At 39.6% G+C, this 19,718-nt stretch overlaps 1 protein-coding gene across 1 annotated transcript in view; it reads left to right on the top strand.

Moving 5' to 3' along the window:
* Positions 1–2,631, top strand: part of EPHA4 (EPH receptor A4) — a 156,844-nt gene extending 154,213 nt beyond the window's left edge. Inside the window, exon 18 of the mRNA XM_053597370.1 lies at positions 2,099–2,631. The gene's annotated coding sequence lies outside the window, so the exon portion shown is untranslated. The remainder of the gene's footprint in view (positions 1–2,098) is intronic.
* The last annotated feature ends 17,087 nt before the right edge of the window (positions 2,632–19,718 follow it).

Genomic DNA, 19,718 nt, shown 5'->3' with positions numbered 1-19,718 from the left:
CTAGATGGTAAAGACATTTGAATGTCTTCATAACTGACTCCAAGGAACAATGCTTTGTTTATTTAGTCACAACGAATTCTCTTTAACTCTTGACCTTACATGGACCACATACTTTGTCTGGTCTCTGTTTTAGAAATCCCCCATGATAAAGGAGTTGCCTGCATTTGAAGAGAGGGAGAAGGCTTACTTTTCTCAGCTCTTATTCTGATATTAACTAGATAGCCTCACGTTTCCCACTAGAAACTAGAAACTCCCACGTTTCCATTCATTTTCACACCAAGTCCTTAAATTGCTCAGTTACTATTATAAATATATTTATACATTGATATCCAGATGTTAGGTGAGAAAGAGGGTTGGCAGAAGGTAAGGAGCCAAATATGATTAAAAGGTCACTCTTTCTCCTCCAGGAAGGGAATTTCTAGTAGCAAAATGATTGCGTGTCCGCCTTGCGTTAGATTTACTCCAGTCATGTTCACGTTTTCCTCGTGCTTCCCATAAACACATGACCATCTGATGACATCCCTGCACATTCAGGGTTGATAAATTACAGTTGATGGGCTTACTTATTTCCATAGAAAAACATATATGATTGCTTTTCTTTCAGTTTTTTTCGTAATTGTCCAAATGAACAGCCTTAGTGCTGACAAGTGGCTTCTTAAAGATAATGGTAGTTACACCCTAACTCACATTTACAATTTTAAATTGCTTAAAATTTATTTCTATCTGAATAATTTACATAAAAATTTTATGTTGGTCTCTCCAAATAGACTAAAGCATTTTCTTTTTTCTTTTTTTTTTTGAGACAGAGCCTCACCATGTCACCTTTGGTAGAGTGCTGTGATGTCACAGCTCACAGCAACCTCCAACTCTCAGACTTAAACGATTCTCTTGCCTCAGCTTCCCATGTAGCTGGGACTACAGGTGCCCACTGCAATGCCCGGCTATGTTTTTGTTGCAGTTGTTTAGCTGGCCTGGGCCGGGTTTGAACCCACCACCCTTGGTGTATGTGGCTGGTGCCATAACCACTGTGCTATGAGTGCTGAGCTGACTAAAGCATTTTCTACAAATAAGATCACTTACCTCAAATTAAATTTCATTTATTCTTCCCTACACGATAAACACACACACGACAAACAAGTGGTTTGATAGAACAGATGTATAAGCAAAGTCATCTGTAAAGGTGCCCTTTCATCTTCATCCACGCTCTATACTTGGAGGCCACCCACTGCTAACCATGGCTGTGGTGGGGGGAGGTAGAGTCAAAGGAGCAAGCTTGGTAGTCAGTTGTCACAAATGAAAGAAGGGAATGGCTTCTTTTGGTTTAAGTCAATTATTTGACAAATAAGAGGACTGTGGGGTACTGGAATGATTCCATTGCTCCGTGACAGCTTTGTTCAATTCTGGACCAGTGTCTAGAATTCTAGGCTGTAGCTGATTAGTTCTTGGGGTACCAAAGGAGGCCTGAGCCCAGAAGACCTCCATCACTGGTGCAGGAAGTCACCTGTGTGCCCCTGGCCTCAGGTTCCCTGTCCTCATCTGTTTACATGCGGATTATATATATCCTTCACTAATTTATATATTGCCACTTATCAAAAGTTACTTTCCTTTTAGGAAAAATATCCAATGCTTTTTATTTCTTACTTTGCATTTTTTTCAGTCATTATTATAGACTCTTGGTGGATTGTGAACCAAGTCAGGATTTTCATTTCAAAGAAAGGCTGTTCCACATGGTGGTTGAAGCTTCGCAATGAACTCGGACGTTGTTGGTTTTAACCTCAGCTTTGCCACTTCCAAGCATGTGGCATTGGGCAGCTTCCTCAGTCTCTCTGTCCTTTAACTTCCTTATCCACACCAGGCCAGTAAGAATAGTGTCTATCTCAGAATTGTTCTGATTAAGCTGTTAGTAATGTCTTTGTCATTTATTAAAATTGCTATTTTTCAGAGGAGGAAAGTAAGAGTTCTCATTCTCCCCCATGAACTACTTTTTCTGAGCTATACCAGCTTCTGTGACCCTAATTTCTTTCCCAGAAAAGTGTTTGACAATTGGCTGGCAATATTGGCCGACGTCTTGTCTAAAGTCTTGTTCTTTTCTCTACAGGGAGTAGATTCTGCTATCTTGGCCTCACAGCCCTTCCTGTTGATTACAAAGCCCATGGAAGAAAACAGAACACGCCCTCCTCAGTTCCATCTAAATGTGTTTCTTCTGCTTCCAACATCCCAGTTCTGGGGCAAAGACACTGATGAAGCAACACCCGTACCTGGAGAGAACAAACGTGTGATTTCAGGTCTCCTTTCCCAGTGAAAGAAACAGCAAATGTTTAAGCTGCAGCATCTGTTTTCCGGTTGCACTGAGGAATGGACTGTCTCTCAGCACCAGCTCTGCAGAGCCCTTGCTCCCAAACTCTTTGCAGTTTTATTTATATGTATTTCCATATTTTATTCCTGTATGTCACTGCTGCATTGGTGTGGCAGCATGTGACCAAAGGCTACAGGTTTCACTATGGACACCAGGCCAGGTGCCGCCATGCAAACCAGCTCCTGAGAGCTGCCTATGATATGCATTGCTGAAGTAACATTTTACCCAGGGTGTGCCATTGCAGTGATATAAATATATTTTTTTCCTAGACTAAATATGAGCTGACTATCTCTTTTGATGTGTGTACATAGGTATGAGTGTATGTATGCGTGTGTGCGCGTGTGTGTGTGCGTGTGTACAACTTCATGCGTAGAACTGCCTGTGAATGTTGTGGAATGCTACACCTGGGGAGTTCTGGTTTTCCAGCAGTTCCAAGATAAAGACCCACATGACATAGTGGGCCGGGAGATCATGCCCATCCCCATGGAAAGACAACCTGGAAAGGTTAGATGGCCTACATCTATACGCGTATTTTATAGCTGCCACACTAACCTTAATAAACAGTTCTACAGCTTTGGACAGAGGCATTTTCACCTTAATGGTGGAATAACTTAGAATACAGATCCATTCAGATGATAGCTGATCATCAAAATTATAAATTCTGACTGGACTCATCTGAATCACCAGATCCTTGATGGAGAGAGAAGGATATGGAATTTGTCTGGTACCCCCAAATGGAGTACAAGTAGCCTTTGTTTTCCTGCAAAAATGAACTTGCTGAATGAGAACAAATATATGCAATTCATATACTTTTGGAGATGAACATAGATATGTGTGTCAGCTTTCAAATGATGTGTCCTGGATTAATACTTTGTCTCCTAATATCACAGAAAAATACATGCCAGTGACTCTTGAGGTTAACATAGTTGGGACGAATGGCCTCAAGCAATTTCAGGTTCCCAAATTACATGGAAAGTTCTACAGTAATTAATATGCAGCTAACTCCCATTGCCCTCAAAAGAGCATCAGCCTTCTAGAATCGGAGTTCCAGAGTGTGAAGACGATTGGGTATTGATGTGACACGTGTACCAAACTCCAGCCAACATACTGCCATTTTACTTGAGTGGCTGCCTTGCTTATTCTAAGCTATGGTTGCAGAAACTGTGGCCATTTATATAAGCTATAACATCAAAATCAGGGAAAAATGAGGAAAAAAAAGATTCTGAACCATTTATTGTTGAATAAGTAGAGAAAATCATCAATAAATATTTATTACATTCTGACAGGGTGTGTGGCATTGTATTCTATGCCAGAGTGACAAAGTTAATTCACCCCTTTTGGGGGACCTTAATATATTTTTTAAGGGATGTGCCTATGCATTGATGCCTGAAAAATATGTATAAAGAAATGAGGTTGAATCTCTGAGCAAATCACCTTTCCCAGAGGTTAAGGGTAGGAGGCCAATTTTAAGGTCCGTGTCTAGCCGGTCGGCAAACCCCGGCCCAGTGAGCTCTAATGCTCTGTCATGCACAGACCTTCCCTTGAGCAGCGTGAAGCTGTTCTCCTGCACCAAATCTAGTAGTTTCACCTGGTGTCTGCTGGCCCCAAGTTATTTTTAGCAATCTTACCAATGACATTTTCTGGTGTGTTTAAAAAAAAGTTACTGTTTTAAAGAAAGATTGTGCTCACGACACTGCTGGTGTGTGTGTTTTGAGACCTCTCGTATTCAGTCTGAAGGATACGTGTATGAATCCACACACGGGTATAGCCTCAATATGTGTTTGAAGACACTTAAATTCTGACCAGTAAAGGAAAGTTTTAGAAGCAATATTTTCACTTATTTAACATTCTCCAAACAACATCGAGCGTTGATACACACTGAAGAGTGCATTTATTTTTTTGTATCACTCTAAGTATGTTGGATATGCAAGGACTGTGGTTAAAATTAGAATGTATAAGGCATATCATAATTTAGTTCATACTGAAAAAGAAATTAACAGAACGTTGCTTGGTTCACACATGTTCCCAAATTTTAAGCAATGTCTTGAATTAGACATAGATTTTCTATTTTGTTTTAATTTGTCCAGGTATTTTTTTTCCCCCTTCATGAACTTTAGGTACACATAACTTATGTCATTTATTTATGGTCTTTTATACCTAGTTTGTAAAGTTGTAAAATAGCAAACTAAATGCAAAGAGTTTGCATTTGAGAATAATAAAGTAGTTGCTGTATACAAACCTGGAATCTGGTTGTCTCTTTTCAACATTTTTTTTTTTTTTTTGTGCATGGATGGTGTTTCTAAATTAGTTATTGGTTGTCATTTGATTAAAACACAAAATCATAAATTCTAATTGAGCATGCTTATTTAGAGGGTCAACAGCACTGACCTCTGGTCCTCACCCTTGAGAATAAGGTATTAGAAACTTTGGCTTAGATTCCATGAGATCCTGTATCCCATTGTAATTAAGACTATGGACTTTGGTTGGAATCCAGGCTCCGCCTCTTACTAATTACACAGTCTGGAACAAGTCTCTCCACTTCCCTCTATTTCCATGTTGGTACAGTAATAATTACAACACCAAGGGCTTTTATAAAGATTAAATACATTAAAAGGTTTACCAAAGTGTCTAGCATTCAGCCAGAATTCAGCAAGCAGCAGCTATTTTCAATAGCCTTCTGTTATGGTAGACAGTCTCTTCTGCAATACCCGCAATTCTACCCTCTCCCTAACATCCTTGCTGCCGATCTAAGAAACCAGGTTGCAGTTCTTGCCAGAGGCTTTTAACCCAGGGTTGATGGATCCTTCAGGGTGAATTGGAGCTCCAAGGTCCCAACATGGTCCCCAAACTGCAAATGTTCATGATTACGTTTGTATATATGTTTTATGAGGTTTTATAAATGTCATCAAATTCTAAAGTGTTATGGAATACTTAAATATTAAGGGCCATAGTTTTAAGGATGAATGTTCTCCTCATGATGCCATTTCATTAAATAAATTATCCATTGGCAAAGGCTTAAGATTTATTACAGTATATTAACCAAAGCCCCTAAGAGCATCTGGCTTTCAAGAGCAAGAGCAGATAATTTCATGTTACCAACAACATTTTAAAACATGGGTCTTACAAAGAATTTCAAAATTCTTCATGTGATCATGTATGTTTATTTTGTGTTTACTTTTCACTTAAGTGCCTCTCTAGAATCATCTATATTATATTGTAGGGTAGATAGTAGCATTCTTGGGATTTGAAAGGGACTCAGCTTGGCATTTTCTCTACTTATTTAGTGAGAGAGCCATAAAATCAACCAATAATTTTTTAATTTCCCCTACATGTTCTAGAATGAACTGGTAGAGTGGTATCTAAATTATCACATTATCTCAACAATTTAGAGATTGATTTCATTGTAATATAGCATGGGATCATGTGTTAGTTGGGCTAACACATGCTAGCTTCTATAATAAATGACCCCATATCCTCAGTGGTTTAAGAGAATGAAAGTTTATTTCTAGCTTACATCACAGCCCAAGAAACATCCAGAGGGCAAGTATTTTCCAAGCCGTGACAAATGGATCCAAAGCTCCTTCCCACTTGTGATGATGCCATAGTCCATATGTGACCAGGGTCCTCACAGAGGGAAGACAATGTGAACAATTGTATGGAAAGCCTTATATCCAGGCTTGGGACAGAGTTATACTTCTACTTCCCTTATGTCACTAGCCGGAACCCAATCATGTGCACCAGGGAGGCTGGGAAATGGAGCCTGCTATGCCCAGGAAGGGCAACCGAAATTGTGGAGCAGCTAGTAGGTCTCTAGCACAGTAAAAAGTATCACACACCTAGAGGAAGTCAGGGAAAGTGCCTGTAAAAGTGAGCGTATGTACAGGCTTTGAGTTTGTGCTTTCCTATAAACATGTCCAGTGATCATTTTCCAGAGATGGAGCAAAACATGAACCATTTTCAGATTTGCTGTAACAGGTGTCCTCTCTGGCTTCAGAGATGGCACATTTATTTCTGCATTGCATATCTTTATGCTTTCTCTAGGCACAATCTTTTGTTTTTACACAAAGGTCCCTACTTTATAAGGTTTAAATAGCCTTAGCCACTCAGTCACCCTAGGAGGAAGGAGGTGGGTGGGGAGCATAGAATAAATCCTAATGCCTGGCAAGAGATTGGAAATGTTCTTTTTCTTCTGAAAAATAAAGATACAACTAGAATGTGTGAGAACACACCACCTTATCCCTTTGACATTTGTCAGAGGAGCAAAACCTTAAAAGCGTGTTCTGAGGCTTCATAAGAACTAGAGCCAGAGCCCAGGCTTACAAGCTTTCATTCCTTTTAACATTTTAAAAAGCTAAATACATACCAGCTATGTAAGCCCTGTTTGTTCAAATTCTTGCAACAGCCTCTGACAAAAGTATTTTCATCCCACATTTTACAGATGAGAGCATCAAGGTGTAGAGAAGTTAGATAACTACCCAAGGTCACTCTACTAATGAGGGTTAAAATTAGGGAGTCAGGCATAAGCAGTTGGACCCCAAAACTCATCTCTACACCACCCTGACATAGTCTATGTTGAGCCCAAGTCACCACGTCCCATCTGAGTAAAGAATTTATCAGGTAGGTGGGTTCCAGTTTGCTGACAGTGCGAACGCCACGTTGCAGGCATATAGACCACTGCATTTCTCCCCCACACGGTCTATTCTGTTGCCAGGTGGCTTGTTCATGATGGATTTGTTATGTTGATTATCCTTGGTAAGCTCTTGAAACTTAAATACAGTGTTCATCTGACACACTGAGTTTTGTAAGAATTATTCTCCACATTCTACTTTTCATGAAAAGCAGAGCATACTCCATTGTCATTAAGATACCTCCATGTGATACACAGTCGGAGAGGAGGTAGTGATTTTCTCTAATTATCATTTTCATGTTCTCAGCATAAAAGCCAGGGACAGTGCTTGTCAAATGTCATTCTTCACTTTGATGATGGCCTATAACAAAGAGAGACAGACCAGTCATGAGCCAAATAGAAATGAAAGATGGCTCCCAGGACAAGAGGAAGATTAAGTGAGCAGATGTAGTGAGATACCATGTGAACCCTGCTTTGGCTACTTTCTTGCTATGTGACACTGGGCAGACCACTTAACCTCCCTGAAACTCAGTTTACTCAACTTTTTTTTTTTGCAGTTTTTGGCCGGGCTGGGCTTAAACAAACTCGCCACCTCCAGCATATGGGGTTGACACCCTACTCCTTTGAGCCACAGGACCTCCCCCGCTTTACACAACTTTAAAGTGGTAGCCAGTGCTTTCTATCTGTCAGGGCCTTGTCAGGATTCTGTGTAATCAATTATATGGAAAACTGCTATGGAGAACAGGAGCTACAGATGCCTGAGGACCAGACAGGTTCATGAATAAGAATGAGTGATGTTGTCCTAATGCGGTATAATGCAGAATGGATATTTAACTTTTTGTACACAAAAAAAATTTTTTTGAGACAGATTCTCACTCTGTTGGCCAGGCTAGAGTGTCATGTTATCGGCCTACTTCACAGAAACCTCAAACTCTTGGGTTCAAACTAACTTCCTGCCTCAGCCTTCTGAGTAGCAGGAACTACAGGCACCCACCACCACACCTGGATGATTTTTCTATTTTTAATAAAGATGGGGTCTCACACTTGTTCAGGTTGGTCTTAAACTCCTGAGCTCAAGTGATCTTCCCACCGGGGCCTCTCAAAGTGCTAGTATAACACCAGCTAGGTGTGAGCCACCATACCAGGCCTGAGAGTGGATATTTAGATAAAACTTTAGGCCGATAAAATGTGGATGAGTATTATTCAATGGGTGATAAGTTGGGGCAAGGAGAGCTCTATGACCAAGTAAGATTGGGTGACAATGATGCATTTTACTACCCCCTTTGTAGATTCATAAAATACATTGGTATATTACATTGGTATATTACAGGCTCTGATAAGTCCTATAGTAAAGAAACCAATTTTACTACTTTAACCTAATGTTAACCTAACATTTTGTAAATATCTTTGAACTTGAAACCATTTTAATCTCTCCGTGGAATAAAAGTTCTCTGAAATACTTTTTAGAAATCTATTCTTTGGGGTTTAAGATGAGAAAACTGGAAGAGTGGCAGGTATATGCACCCCAAGGTTCACAGCCTTGAGTTCTAGGGTCCACAGAAGAGCTCAAGTCTCCTGAATTGTGGCCCGCTCTGCCTTTTACCTGTGCCCCCCAAGGCATGTGTCGAGTGCTTCTCTCTGTTCCTGGCTGAGTGGAGTTTCACATTTTTGCACTGGTGATTTAGTGGCTGCAGCACTGGCTGTGGATGGAGCATATGAGGTATGGAGCAACTTTTGGAGAGATTAAGCTACTGGGAAGTAGGAATGTTGAAGTCCTGATTTCAGAGCTCATATAGGAGGTTTTAAATCATGAACTACATGGTGTACACCAAAGTCATCACTTGGGCAAAGATTTGTGAATTCTGCTAGCCATAGAGAAGAACCAAATGGAATTCGACAATGAAAAAATGCACGACACACTTAAATCAACAACCTGATTAAGACTTGCAGCTATATTGTGGGCTTTGGCCCCAGTTATTTTACCCTTTCCCTTTGGAGGAAGTGCCTTGAGCCACTGATTTCTCCCCGTTGAGTGGTTAATAGACCCTTGACATATCTTATTTCTGGCAATTGCCCTGGACATAATTCTTTGTTTACAGCACTGCTGTAGACAACTTGATGAATACGTAGAAGAAAATACAATTAGGACCTAAGGACCCAGTTAAAATCAACTTAGTAGAACATAGACATTGCTTTGTGTAGAGCTGAAAAAAAATAACCATGAGAGAAAGTGGCTTTAACATACACCCAGAGAAACTATATATTATACACATAATATGTAAGAGGCAATTATGGCCTAGTAATCTGCAGTGTATCACTATCTAGCGATCAGATTGACGTATTCTAATGAGACCCATGTTGTTTGTAATCAGACTGGCATTGCTTATTCAGATCCCTATTCCATAAGATGCACTTTTAAATGGCTCAGATTGCACCAGATGCCATAAGAAATAGCATTCCATTTTATTCCATTACCGGCATTTTTCCCTCTTCCAATTAGCATAATTTAAAATCAGCCTGAGGCAAATGTGAAGGGCTAAAAAGTTGCAAAGAAGTTCAAGAAATACTTGATAGAAAAAGACAAGAAGACACTCAAGTGCAAAGATTTTTTTTAATAGGCAAGAGAGCATTGCAATTAATAGAGTTTTTATTCTTTAAATTGCTCAGAATGAATTTATTTCTGTGACTTATTGAAATATTGGGAATTCCCAAGGGGCTAATTGTCCCTCAGTTCCTCTTGCTTAGGCATTATCTGGTGGCTGACATAACAGAATGACCACTTCATTTATCATTCGGTTAAGGTTTAATTGAGTTCATCTTCCACCCCCCCAAATGTATAGGAACTTATAGAATTATTCCTCATTTTTAAAATGAGAAGATCCTTATAAACTGGCTTGTTAGAAGTTAGATTCTGAGTGTTTATAAAATATCTGAAATTGAAAACCAGAGCTAAATAATCAACATTTTTGCCCTGACAAACTGCCATGGTGCAAGAAATAATACTGCATGCTTTTAAAGTAAGGATTGGCATATGATACAGGGAGACTAAATTGCCTATAATTCACGTTCCCAATATCTTTGCATTATCCTCCACAATAAGGCATAAACATTCATCCCTCTCTTTAACAGCACTTAACAGATTTGGGGGACATTTGAATGGGACTGATTCATCCTGAGCTGTACAGGTACACTGCTGGTCTGAACCACAGTAAACCCTTATATAGTGACTGATTCACCCTGGGTTTCATCAAAATTAGATTTAGGTCTTCTTTTCTGTGGTGTGAGAAGCAATCTTCCTTGCACCCTACCTCACCCCCATATGAACAAGACACCATTTCCTCTGGCAGCCGTTGGGGGATCATGAGAAACGTTCTCTTCATCCTCAAGAAGAAGGTGATATGAAGGTGAAGAGAATCTCAGAGAAACAGCTGGATCCACTGGCATAGCAGAGCCAACTTGTACCAGCTCATGGGAGCTGATCGTTACATTTTCAGGAATCTTAGGAGCCCACTAAGATCATGTCGCTGACTTGAAATTGTCTGCAGTGGGAGTATCTATACCACAGAAATCTGCAAATGCTAAAAGTCAGAGATGTTCCTCACTTTTCTCCTTTTTCCTTCCTCTTTCCCTTCTCCCTTCTGGGCTTATTCCTCATTTTCCCTCCTTTTTCCTTCTCCCTTCCTCCCTCTCTCCTCAGAACTGGATTATAAACACCTATCAGGTTACCTCAGGATATGCCTTGGATGGAGCCCTGCCTGAAGCTGGGCTTGCTTCTGTATTTTTTATATTAGAAGGTCAGACACGATTGTCTCAGTCAGTTTGACTGAGGTTTTCTCCTACTGTGACTCAGTGTATACCCACCAGGGCCTACAGGCTCCTCCATGGTAACAAGAATGACGGTCACGGCGACTTCACTAAGAAGGAAGGACTGGGCCAAGTGCAAACTCCCTTCAGGGCAAGCAAACCATTCACCTGGAGGAGGAAGGCGCTTTTACAGTTTCTAATTCACAGATGAGGAAACTAAGCCAAATGTCATTTGTTCAAGCTTCAAAGAGGTCCACTTTCTGTTTTCCAAATGCACCTTCTCACACCTCAGGGCTTAACCTGTGCTGTTTCCTCATTTCTTAGACCACATCTGCCTGGTTAACGCCTTCTCACCCTTCAGGGCTCAGGAGGTTTTCTTCCTTATTGTGGTCTGGGCTGGGTGACCACTCACACCACCCTGGGCTTACTTTACTTGTAGTGCTTTTAGCAGTGCAGAGTACTTGATAACTTTATTCTTGGCTTACCTATTCCACGCTAAAGACCAATGAAAGCAGGGATCTTATCTTCTTGCTGTTGGTATCCGTGTTTTCAACCTTTAAAAAAAAAAAAGTCTCTCAGTACATTTGAAATGATAGTTAAACTTCCAAGGCATATTTAAATTATGTTGATCAAAAAAAAAAAGTTAAAAAAATATACTTGCCATGCTTTGAACTTCTTTCAGAAATAATTAATGATCTTTAAAACTTTTCCTGGCCTGCCTAAGGTCCTCCCTCAGTGGACCAGTGTGCTGCTGCTCACCGGTTGAAAATCACTGGTCGGTCTCTTCATGCCGAACACCACAGCTGCCCCACAGTAGCTGAATTACTTGAATGAATGAATGAGGGAATCCTCGGGATTTGTTTTTGGTATATTGGATTTCAAAGAAAGAAAACATACTATTGTTAACCTTAGCACATGTTCTTACACTAAGTAAGTGAATCACCATAAAAATATCAAAACTCCTTGTCTTCTTCCTTCTCCCTTTCCTTCCTCATCTTCAGCATAACATCTTCTCCATCATCACGTATTTCTTCCAGTAGGAGGCAGCTGGAAGACTGTGTGAGGGATAGTAGAAAGATCACTGGCTTTTGCATCAGATAGATTTGGCACAAACTCTAGTTCCACCAAGTACTGGATGGGTCATTTTAGGAAAATTATTTCATTTCCTCATATGTAAAATGAGGCTAATACTTAATTTTTTGTGTGAAAATAAATGGTTGGTAAGCAGCCAGGTGTGAGGCACTGGATACCCAAGACATGGTAGCTCGCTGTCCTCATGTGCTGCAAATTTAGGCTTATTTTGCTTCTTTCCTGAGGACTTCCAACTAGGATCTAGTATTTGATGTCTGCTTACTTAGTTTGGATATTACAAATTACTACTACTGTTCTTTATATCCTATTAATCCAAATGATAATAAGTGACAATAGCTACAGATATCACCTATGTGCCGTTGGGGATGGGAAGTTAAAAGAATGTTTTAAGCTGAAACCTGGGCAGGTCTTGTGGCTCATTACCTATAATCCCAACACTCTGGGAGGCTGAGGCAGGAGGACTGTTTGACGCTAGGAGTTTGAGACCAGCTTGGGCCAAATAGTGAGACTCTTAGCTCTACAAAAAAATTAAAAAATTAGCCAGATGTGGTGGCACATGCCTGTAGTTTTAGCTAGTGAGGAAGCTGAGGCAGGAGGATTGCCTAAACTCAGGAGCTTGAGGCTGCAGTGAGCTATGATCATGCCACTACACTTTAGCCTGGGCAATACAGTTAGATCGTATCTCTAACAATAAAAATAAAATTTGCAAAAAGAGAAAGAGCGAGCCAGTGGCTGACACCTATATTCCTAGCACTCTGGGACACTAGGGTGGGTGGATGGTTTAAAGTCAGGAGTTCAAGATCAACCTGATCAAGAGTGAGACCCCGACTCAAGGAAAAAAAAAAAAAAAAGAAAGAAAAAGCTAAAATTCTATTACTTATGAGTTTGTAACAAGTCTCTGACTTTGAGAGTCTGGTTAAGTTAAGATTTGTCTTTGGATCCCTTCCATTTTTTTTTTTCCTATTAGATTTTGTGTGTGTGCATGTGTGTGTGTGTGCGCAAATGGTTGATTATATGAGACTGAGTCTTTTTTCACAGGAGGTGAGACCATGACAAGGTAATATATACATTGTCATAGTTCTGTATTTTATTCTAAAAAATAAAAATAAAATTTTTTATTCTAAAAAATACTTTGGGGAAATTAAGAAAAAAAATCCTGGGCTGTTCTTAGTGGCTTGGATTGAGCTACTCTTGTCCTCATGAAGTGTGATTTGATATTGAATAAACCAGGCTTTGGGAAATATCTTGTTGACTCTTGTCATGTTTGAGACATTGAGCCAAGCCACAAGCAACGACTTGGGATTTTGCCCTGAACAGAAGGTAAATCACTCTCAATCTCCCTAGAGGGAGGACGTTCCAGGGCCACACATGAGCTGGCCCTTGGATGGCTCAAAAGAAGAACAACTTTCTTCTTGATGAGTCAGGTGGGGAAATGAAGTTAGTTCTGGACTCCGGGCAGGGGAATATTTGGAGCCCTGGCACAGGGAGGCAGGGGGGTGGGGGGCGGGGCAAGGCAGGGCACTGATCTCATGAGAAGACCTCAGGTAGAGTCTGGAGTGTCAACAATTGTAAGTTACTCTCTGAATCTCTAAACCTCAGTTAAGTTTGAAGTCAACCACATCCTTCCTAATCCTTTCTCAATAGTGATTTGGGAAAATGGGTGAATAGCAAGCTCACAGATAAGACCAAGGAGGAGACAGGGGGGCCTGTCCTGAGAAATGGCTGCCCAGAAGAGCACTGCTGTCATGACGACCATCTGCAGCACAGGAGAGCCAGTGGGGAGACCCTGACAGATTTGTTGTGGCCTACATGGGAGGTAGGATGCTGGGAAACTCTCGAAAAGAGGAGGCTGTTTGCCAGCAGTCAGCTGACGGAGTTTGGAAAATAATAATCCAGACATGAAAAGAAAATACAACATTATTTTGTAGCCACAGACAGGTGAGGTTGGTGACTCATGGGCTACAAATTGATTTTTTATGTTGTTTATTCTTAAAAAAAAAACAGATTGCAAGTATTATTACTCTTATCTTACAGGTTTAGAAAATGAGAATTAAATAGATTAAGCATTCTCCAAGTTTTGACTGCTAGTAATCACTGTGCTGAGTTTGTGCCATATTGTCTGCTACCAAATCTGATGTACATTCTGTGATAGCAGCAGGCCTCTTAACTATGGTGAATGTAGGACTGAAGAGGAATGTGATCTATGGGTTAATTTCCTGTGGCATTTCCACAAAGTAGACCTGGGAAGTATGGCTTTCTGTATGTCTCAGCAGTTCTTTTACTATAAGTTGCCTATCATTATTGTTATCACTCCAAATGTCTTAATGGAGGAAAGAAATGTATGGAAAATTTGTGTTTTCATGAGAACCAGAAACATTTCACTTCTTAAGGAAGATGTTTAATTTTCAGGTCGATAGCCTGAAATTGATTTTCCCGTAGCTGTAGACCAATGTGATAGAAAATCTATTTAGTGTAATAGGCACTCTCTGTTCAAAGTTATTAAAAAAAAGAATATTATACATTTTAGAAGACACCGAATCTGGCCTGAACTCTGCCACGAAGAGCTTTGGGAGTGTGAGTTTGTGTCACATAGACTTGGTATCCTAAACCTTGGATTGGAGCTTTGTAATCTCTAATATCTTTCAGCTCTAAAATTCAACGTATACTTTCCATTTCTTGGTTCCTAGATTTGAGTTTCTGAAGGCAAGAGTGTTCACCCGTAGACACATAAACGAAGGCAGTGTTAACCTTTCGCAGACACACACAGGTTCTGCTGTAGCAGTTGTTACAATATTTAAGGCTTTGGAAGCACCCTGAGTGGGCCCAGTACCCGGCTGTTCTAACTGTCCCCCAGTGCAGCCCCACACCGCTCAGTCATGTAGTTAGTAGAAGTGTGTTATTTTTTAAGAGGTTGAAACGGTTTTCACACATATAAAGCAACTACATTCCTGAGTAGAGAACTAAGAAAATACCATGAAGTCTACGTTGAACAGTTTGATGAGAATATTTCAGATTGTATGTGAAAACACATACACAATTGCACATTGTACCTCTTGATTGCACTAATGTACACAGCTATGATTTAACAATAAAAAAAAAAGAGAGAGAGAGACATTAAGGAAGAGAGAGAGAGAGAGAAAAGCAACAGCCACTAGGATAAAACAATAACGGCAGCTGGAAAATGTAACCCCACACTAGGCTTAGAAAGTCTCCAATGTCATTCTGTGTCTTTTCTCCCTTTTTTCCTTTGTTCTTTCTTTTTCTTTTTATTCTTTTTCTTTTCTACCCCAAAATGAAAGAAAAGCAGTTTTTGGATTTTTCTTCAATATATATATATTTGAAAACTAGGATCATCAACAGAACTGTTTTGAATTGGCAGATATCCTTCACTAAGAAATTAGACTTCTGGTGAGCAACGCCATTGACATTTTGATAGGATGACACTGACTCTGTATCTGATTGCTTTGTGTAGTATAGACCTTTTAACAATATTTATTCTTCTAATTCGTAAGCATATGATTTCTTCCTATTTTTGTTGTTGTTGTTGTTGTTGTTGTGTCTTCTTCAATTTCTTTCACTAGCATGTTATGGTTTTTCTTGTAGAGAGTTGTTACTTCACAAAAGTAGAAAAAAAGCAGTCCTAAAATTGGATGGAAGTGCAAAAGACCGCATACAGCTAAAGCACTCCAGAACAAAAAGAACAAAGGTGGAGGCATCATACTACCTGATTTCAAATTATACTACAAAGCTATCATAACCAAAGCGACATGGTATTGGCATAGGAAAGGACATGTAGATCAATGGAAAAAAAAATAGAAAAAAACCAGAAACAGATCCACACACTTACAATCAACTCATTTTTGACAAAGGCACCAAGAACATACACATCAAAGAAATGACAATCTCTTTAATAAATGACTTGGAAAAGCTGATATCCATAGGCAAAAGGATGAAACTAGATCCTATTTTTCATATAAAAAAGGGAGCACAAAATAGATGTAAGACTTGAACCTAAGACCTAAAACTATGAAACTACAAAAAGAAAACACTGGAGAAACATTACAGGACATGCATCTTGTAAAAGATTTTTGGGGGGTAAAACCTGAAAAGTGCAAGCAATGAAAGCTAAAAGAGGTGAATGACATCAAGAAGCTTCTGCACAATAAAGAAAACATCAGCAAAGTGAAGAGACAGCATACAGAAAGGGAGAAAATGCAAACTACTCGTCCAATAAGGGATTCATAACAGGGATACATAAGAAACTGAAACAACTTAATGTAAAAACCCACATAATCTGATTTTAAAAAGGGGGGCAAAAAACCTATGTAGACATTTCTCAAAAGGATACATACAAATGGCTGATAGGTATTTGAAAAACTACCCTACATCACTAATCCCAGGGAAATGCAAATCAAATCCACCACGAGATGCCAGATCTGTTGAAAACATAATAAATGCACAAGAAAATGGAAGAAAAGAAGAACACCCATACGGTTTTGGTGGGAAGATAAATCAGTACATGCATTATGGAAAACAGTATGGAAATTCCAAAAAGTAAGACTGCCACATGATCCAGCAGTCCCAGTGCCGAGTATATATCCAAAAGAAAGGACATTAGTATATCCACGAGGTATCTTCACCCTGTGCTTATTGCAGCTATTCACAATAGCCAAGATGTAGAATCAATCTAATTGTCCACAGGTGGATGGGAGGATAAAGAAAATGTGGCATATATACACAATGGAACAAAAAAGAATAAAATACAGTCATGTGCAGTTCCTAGATGGAACTGGAAGCCTTTATCTGAAGCAAAATAAACCAAGCACAAAAAGATAAATGCCACATGTTCTTACTCTTATGGTGGAGCTAAAAAAACTGAAACTTATGGAGGTGGAGAGTAAAATCATGGTTGCCAGAGTTAGGAATGGACTCGAGGAGGATGAGATGAAGAGAAATTGGTAAAGCAGTACAAAAATACAGTTAGATAGCAAACAAAATACCAGCAAACAAAAATGACAGGCTCCCGAGCCCTGTGTACCACATCCTTTATAGTGATGCATCTATATTATTATTGCAGACTTCATGACTTTTTATTTCACACACACAAAAATATAGACATCTACTACTTGAATAAGGGAAACACCTAGAAAGAAAGCATTTCTGGTACCACTTAAAAAATATTGTGTGGTGCTTTGGAACGTAAAGAGAATGAGGCACTCACAATGCAAGGTGTCTTTACTGACCCACAGACAGCATTCCTTGCAAAAAGTAACCTAATAATCCTCTATTCCAGCTTAGGACTACATGAGCCTGTACACTTCTAGACGTTTAAAGTGATTTGCCCAATGACCCTTCAAGCCCTTCAGATCTGAGCATTTTATTAACTCTTGCTTGTTGGATATATAGGTGAACTGAATGTGAGTGAGATCTTGGAGGCTAAGATATGCCCTATTGGTATGTGGGTTTCTTTCTTATATGTCAGCCACAATGTGCCAAAAGGTCCCCCCAAATGACAAGCTCATGGTCCTGAGTTTTTGTTTTCTGATTGATGTAAGTTTTGGAAAGCTCTGCAAAGTTTCTTGAGGCTCTATTGCTATTCTTGACAGAATTTTGTAGTTGATTGCTTTGAAGCCCACTTAATCTTCCTTAGCTGATTGAAGATGTCACTGATGTGCTTTTTTAATTAGTTTGTAAAGTGGGTGGAGTTGGAGGAAAGTCAATTCCATCTTGCTAAAATCCAATCAATGCTAGTTGACTGAAGGACTTTAGTTTATTTAGCTGATTGACCCTGGACTTCTTCAGAAGGTGTTTTCTCTTATTTTCAATTTTGATGATTAAAAAATGATTTAATTACAGAAGTCACTTCTGTGTTGCTTAATATGTTTGCATAAAATTCTCCTCCACTTCTCCACCTTATGTATAACTCATAAAACACACAATGCAGTTTTGCCGAATTCAATAATATTTGCTGTTTCAAACTACAAATGAGACAACACAATTTTCTCTTCGGACTGTTCATTTCCCTTGCTGTGCAGACAACTATGTAGAGAAAGAAAAGATTGCCCAAACATTTGCAAAAATATTTACAGTGTGCTAACTTTTGTTGTGATTTACTTTGGGATTTTTATGATGCAGTATTTTGCAAATCCTTGCACTGGTTAAACTTTTCTTATTGAAGTAATGAATAGAAAAGTGGTGGTTCCCATTTATTTGAAGAAGAATTATTGTGACTGCCTGTCTGGGCATCAAGCTGAAATGCTTACAAAACCACTTCACATCCCAAACAACAACCAACCAAATTTTATTTCTGTCAAAATAATAGAAACAAATGGTTCCAGAGCAGTAATGCTGCTAGTAAACATTTTCATCAGAGTCAAGCATTGTGGCTATTAAAATTCATCCAAATTAAATGTTTATTTCTGAAACAAATGCCTTATTTTTTTTTTTTTTGTAAAATATTTGCCAGCAAAGATAGCACTAACCCTGCAGGGTGAGTTCACTTACATGAAAGAATTGTGATTGATCAGAGCCCGATTAAAGATAGAAAACTTTACTAAGCTTCTCTCTAAAAGGAAATGTTAAGCCTCCATTTTTAAGATGGTAGTGAAAATTTGTTCTGAACCTTTATTTTTAAATGTTATATATATATATAATCTTTCTCTGTTGCTCAGGCTAGAGTGCAGTAGTCTCATTATAGCTCACTGCAGACTCAAACTCCTGGGCTCAAGCAATCCTCCTGCCTCAACCTCCTCAGTAGCTGAGAGACTACTGGTTCCTACCACCACTCCTGGCTAATTTTTCCATCTTTTTTTTTTTGTGGAGACAAAGTCTCACTATGTTAATCAAGCTGGTCTTGAACAATTGGCCTCAATCCTCCTGCCTCAGCCTTCCAAAGTGTTGGGATTACAGGCATGGGCCACTGTGCCCAACTTAGAAGCTATTTTTAAGAAATTCCACAAGCTGACTCATGAAGAACATGGGCTGGTCACTTTCAGTCAAATGTGCTGAGATTTTCTTACTCTTATTCGAGGATCTCTCACTGGGGAAATCAACTACCACTTAGGAAGACACCCAAGCAGCCTCCCAAAAAAGACCACATACTGGGGAGATGACTCCTGCCAACAGCCATGTCATTGAGCCAATTTGGAAGCAGAATCAAGAGTCCTGGTCAAGCCTTTAGATAAATGTAGTTCTCTCTGGCATCTTGTCTACAACTTAGGACCGGGCACAGTAGCTCATGCTTGCAATCCTAGCCCTCTGGGAGGCCGAGGTGGGTGGATCACCTGAGCTGCTGGGTTTAAGACCAGCCTGAGCAAGAGCAAAACCCCATCTCTAAAAATAGCTGACTGTTGTGGTGGGTGCCTATAGTCCCAGCTACTCGGGAGGGTGAGGCAAGAGAATTGCTTGAGCCCAAGAGTCTGAGGTTACTGTGAGCTGTGACACCATAGCACTCTACTCAGGATGACACAGTGAGACATTGTCTCAAAAAAAGAGAGAGAGAGAGAGATTTATGAACCAGAAACACCCAGCCTCTTTGCATTTCCTGGTCCATAAAAATCTCTGTGATTCATGGAATCTAAATCAAGTAGAGAGAGATAGGAAGACACTAGAAAGACTTGCAGGTATGTCAAAGTCAACATGAGCTGGAAAGATAGAGCCAATGTCATAGAGTGCAATGCTTGAGATCAGACAATGGAGGGAACATAGTTATGCGTAATTATGAGATCTAGGTTATTTCGATGATGAGAATTGATAGCTATATTGAGCTGAAGGGATAGGTGAGGGTGATGAGCGAATTGTTTTGTTGGACGTTGAAACTACCAAGAGAGACCATAGGGA

The sequence above is a fragment of the Nycticebus coucang genome, chromosome 7 (genome assembly GCF_027406575.1).
Source record: "Nycticebus coucang isolate mNycCou1 chromosome 7, mNycCou1.pri, whole genome shotgun sequence".
In the NCBI taxonomy this organism is placed as follows: Eukaryota; Metazoa; Chordata; class Mammalia; order Primates; family Lorisidae; genus Nycticebus; species Nycticebus coucang.
Note: the sequence above shows the minus strand (reverse complement) of the source record. Positions and strands in the feature narration are given on the sequence as shown.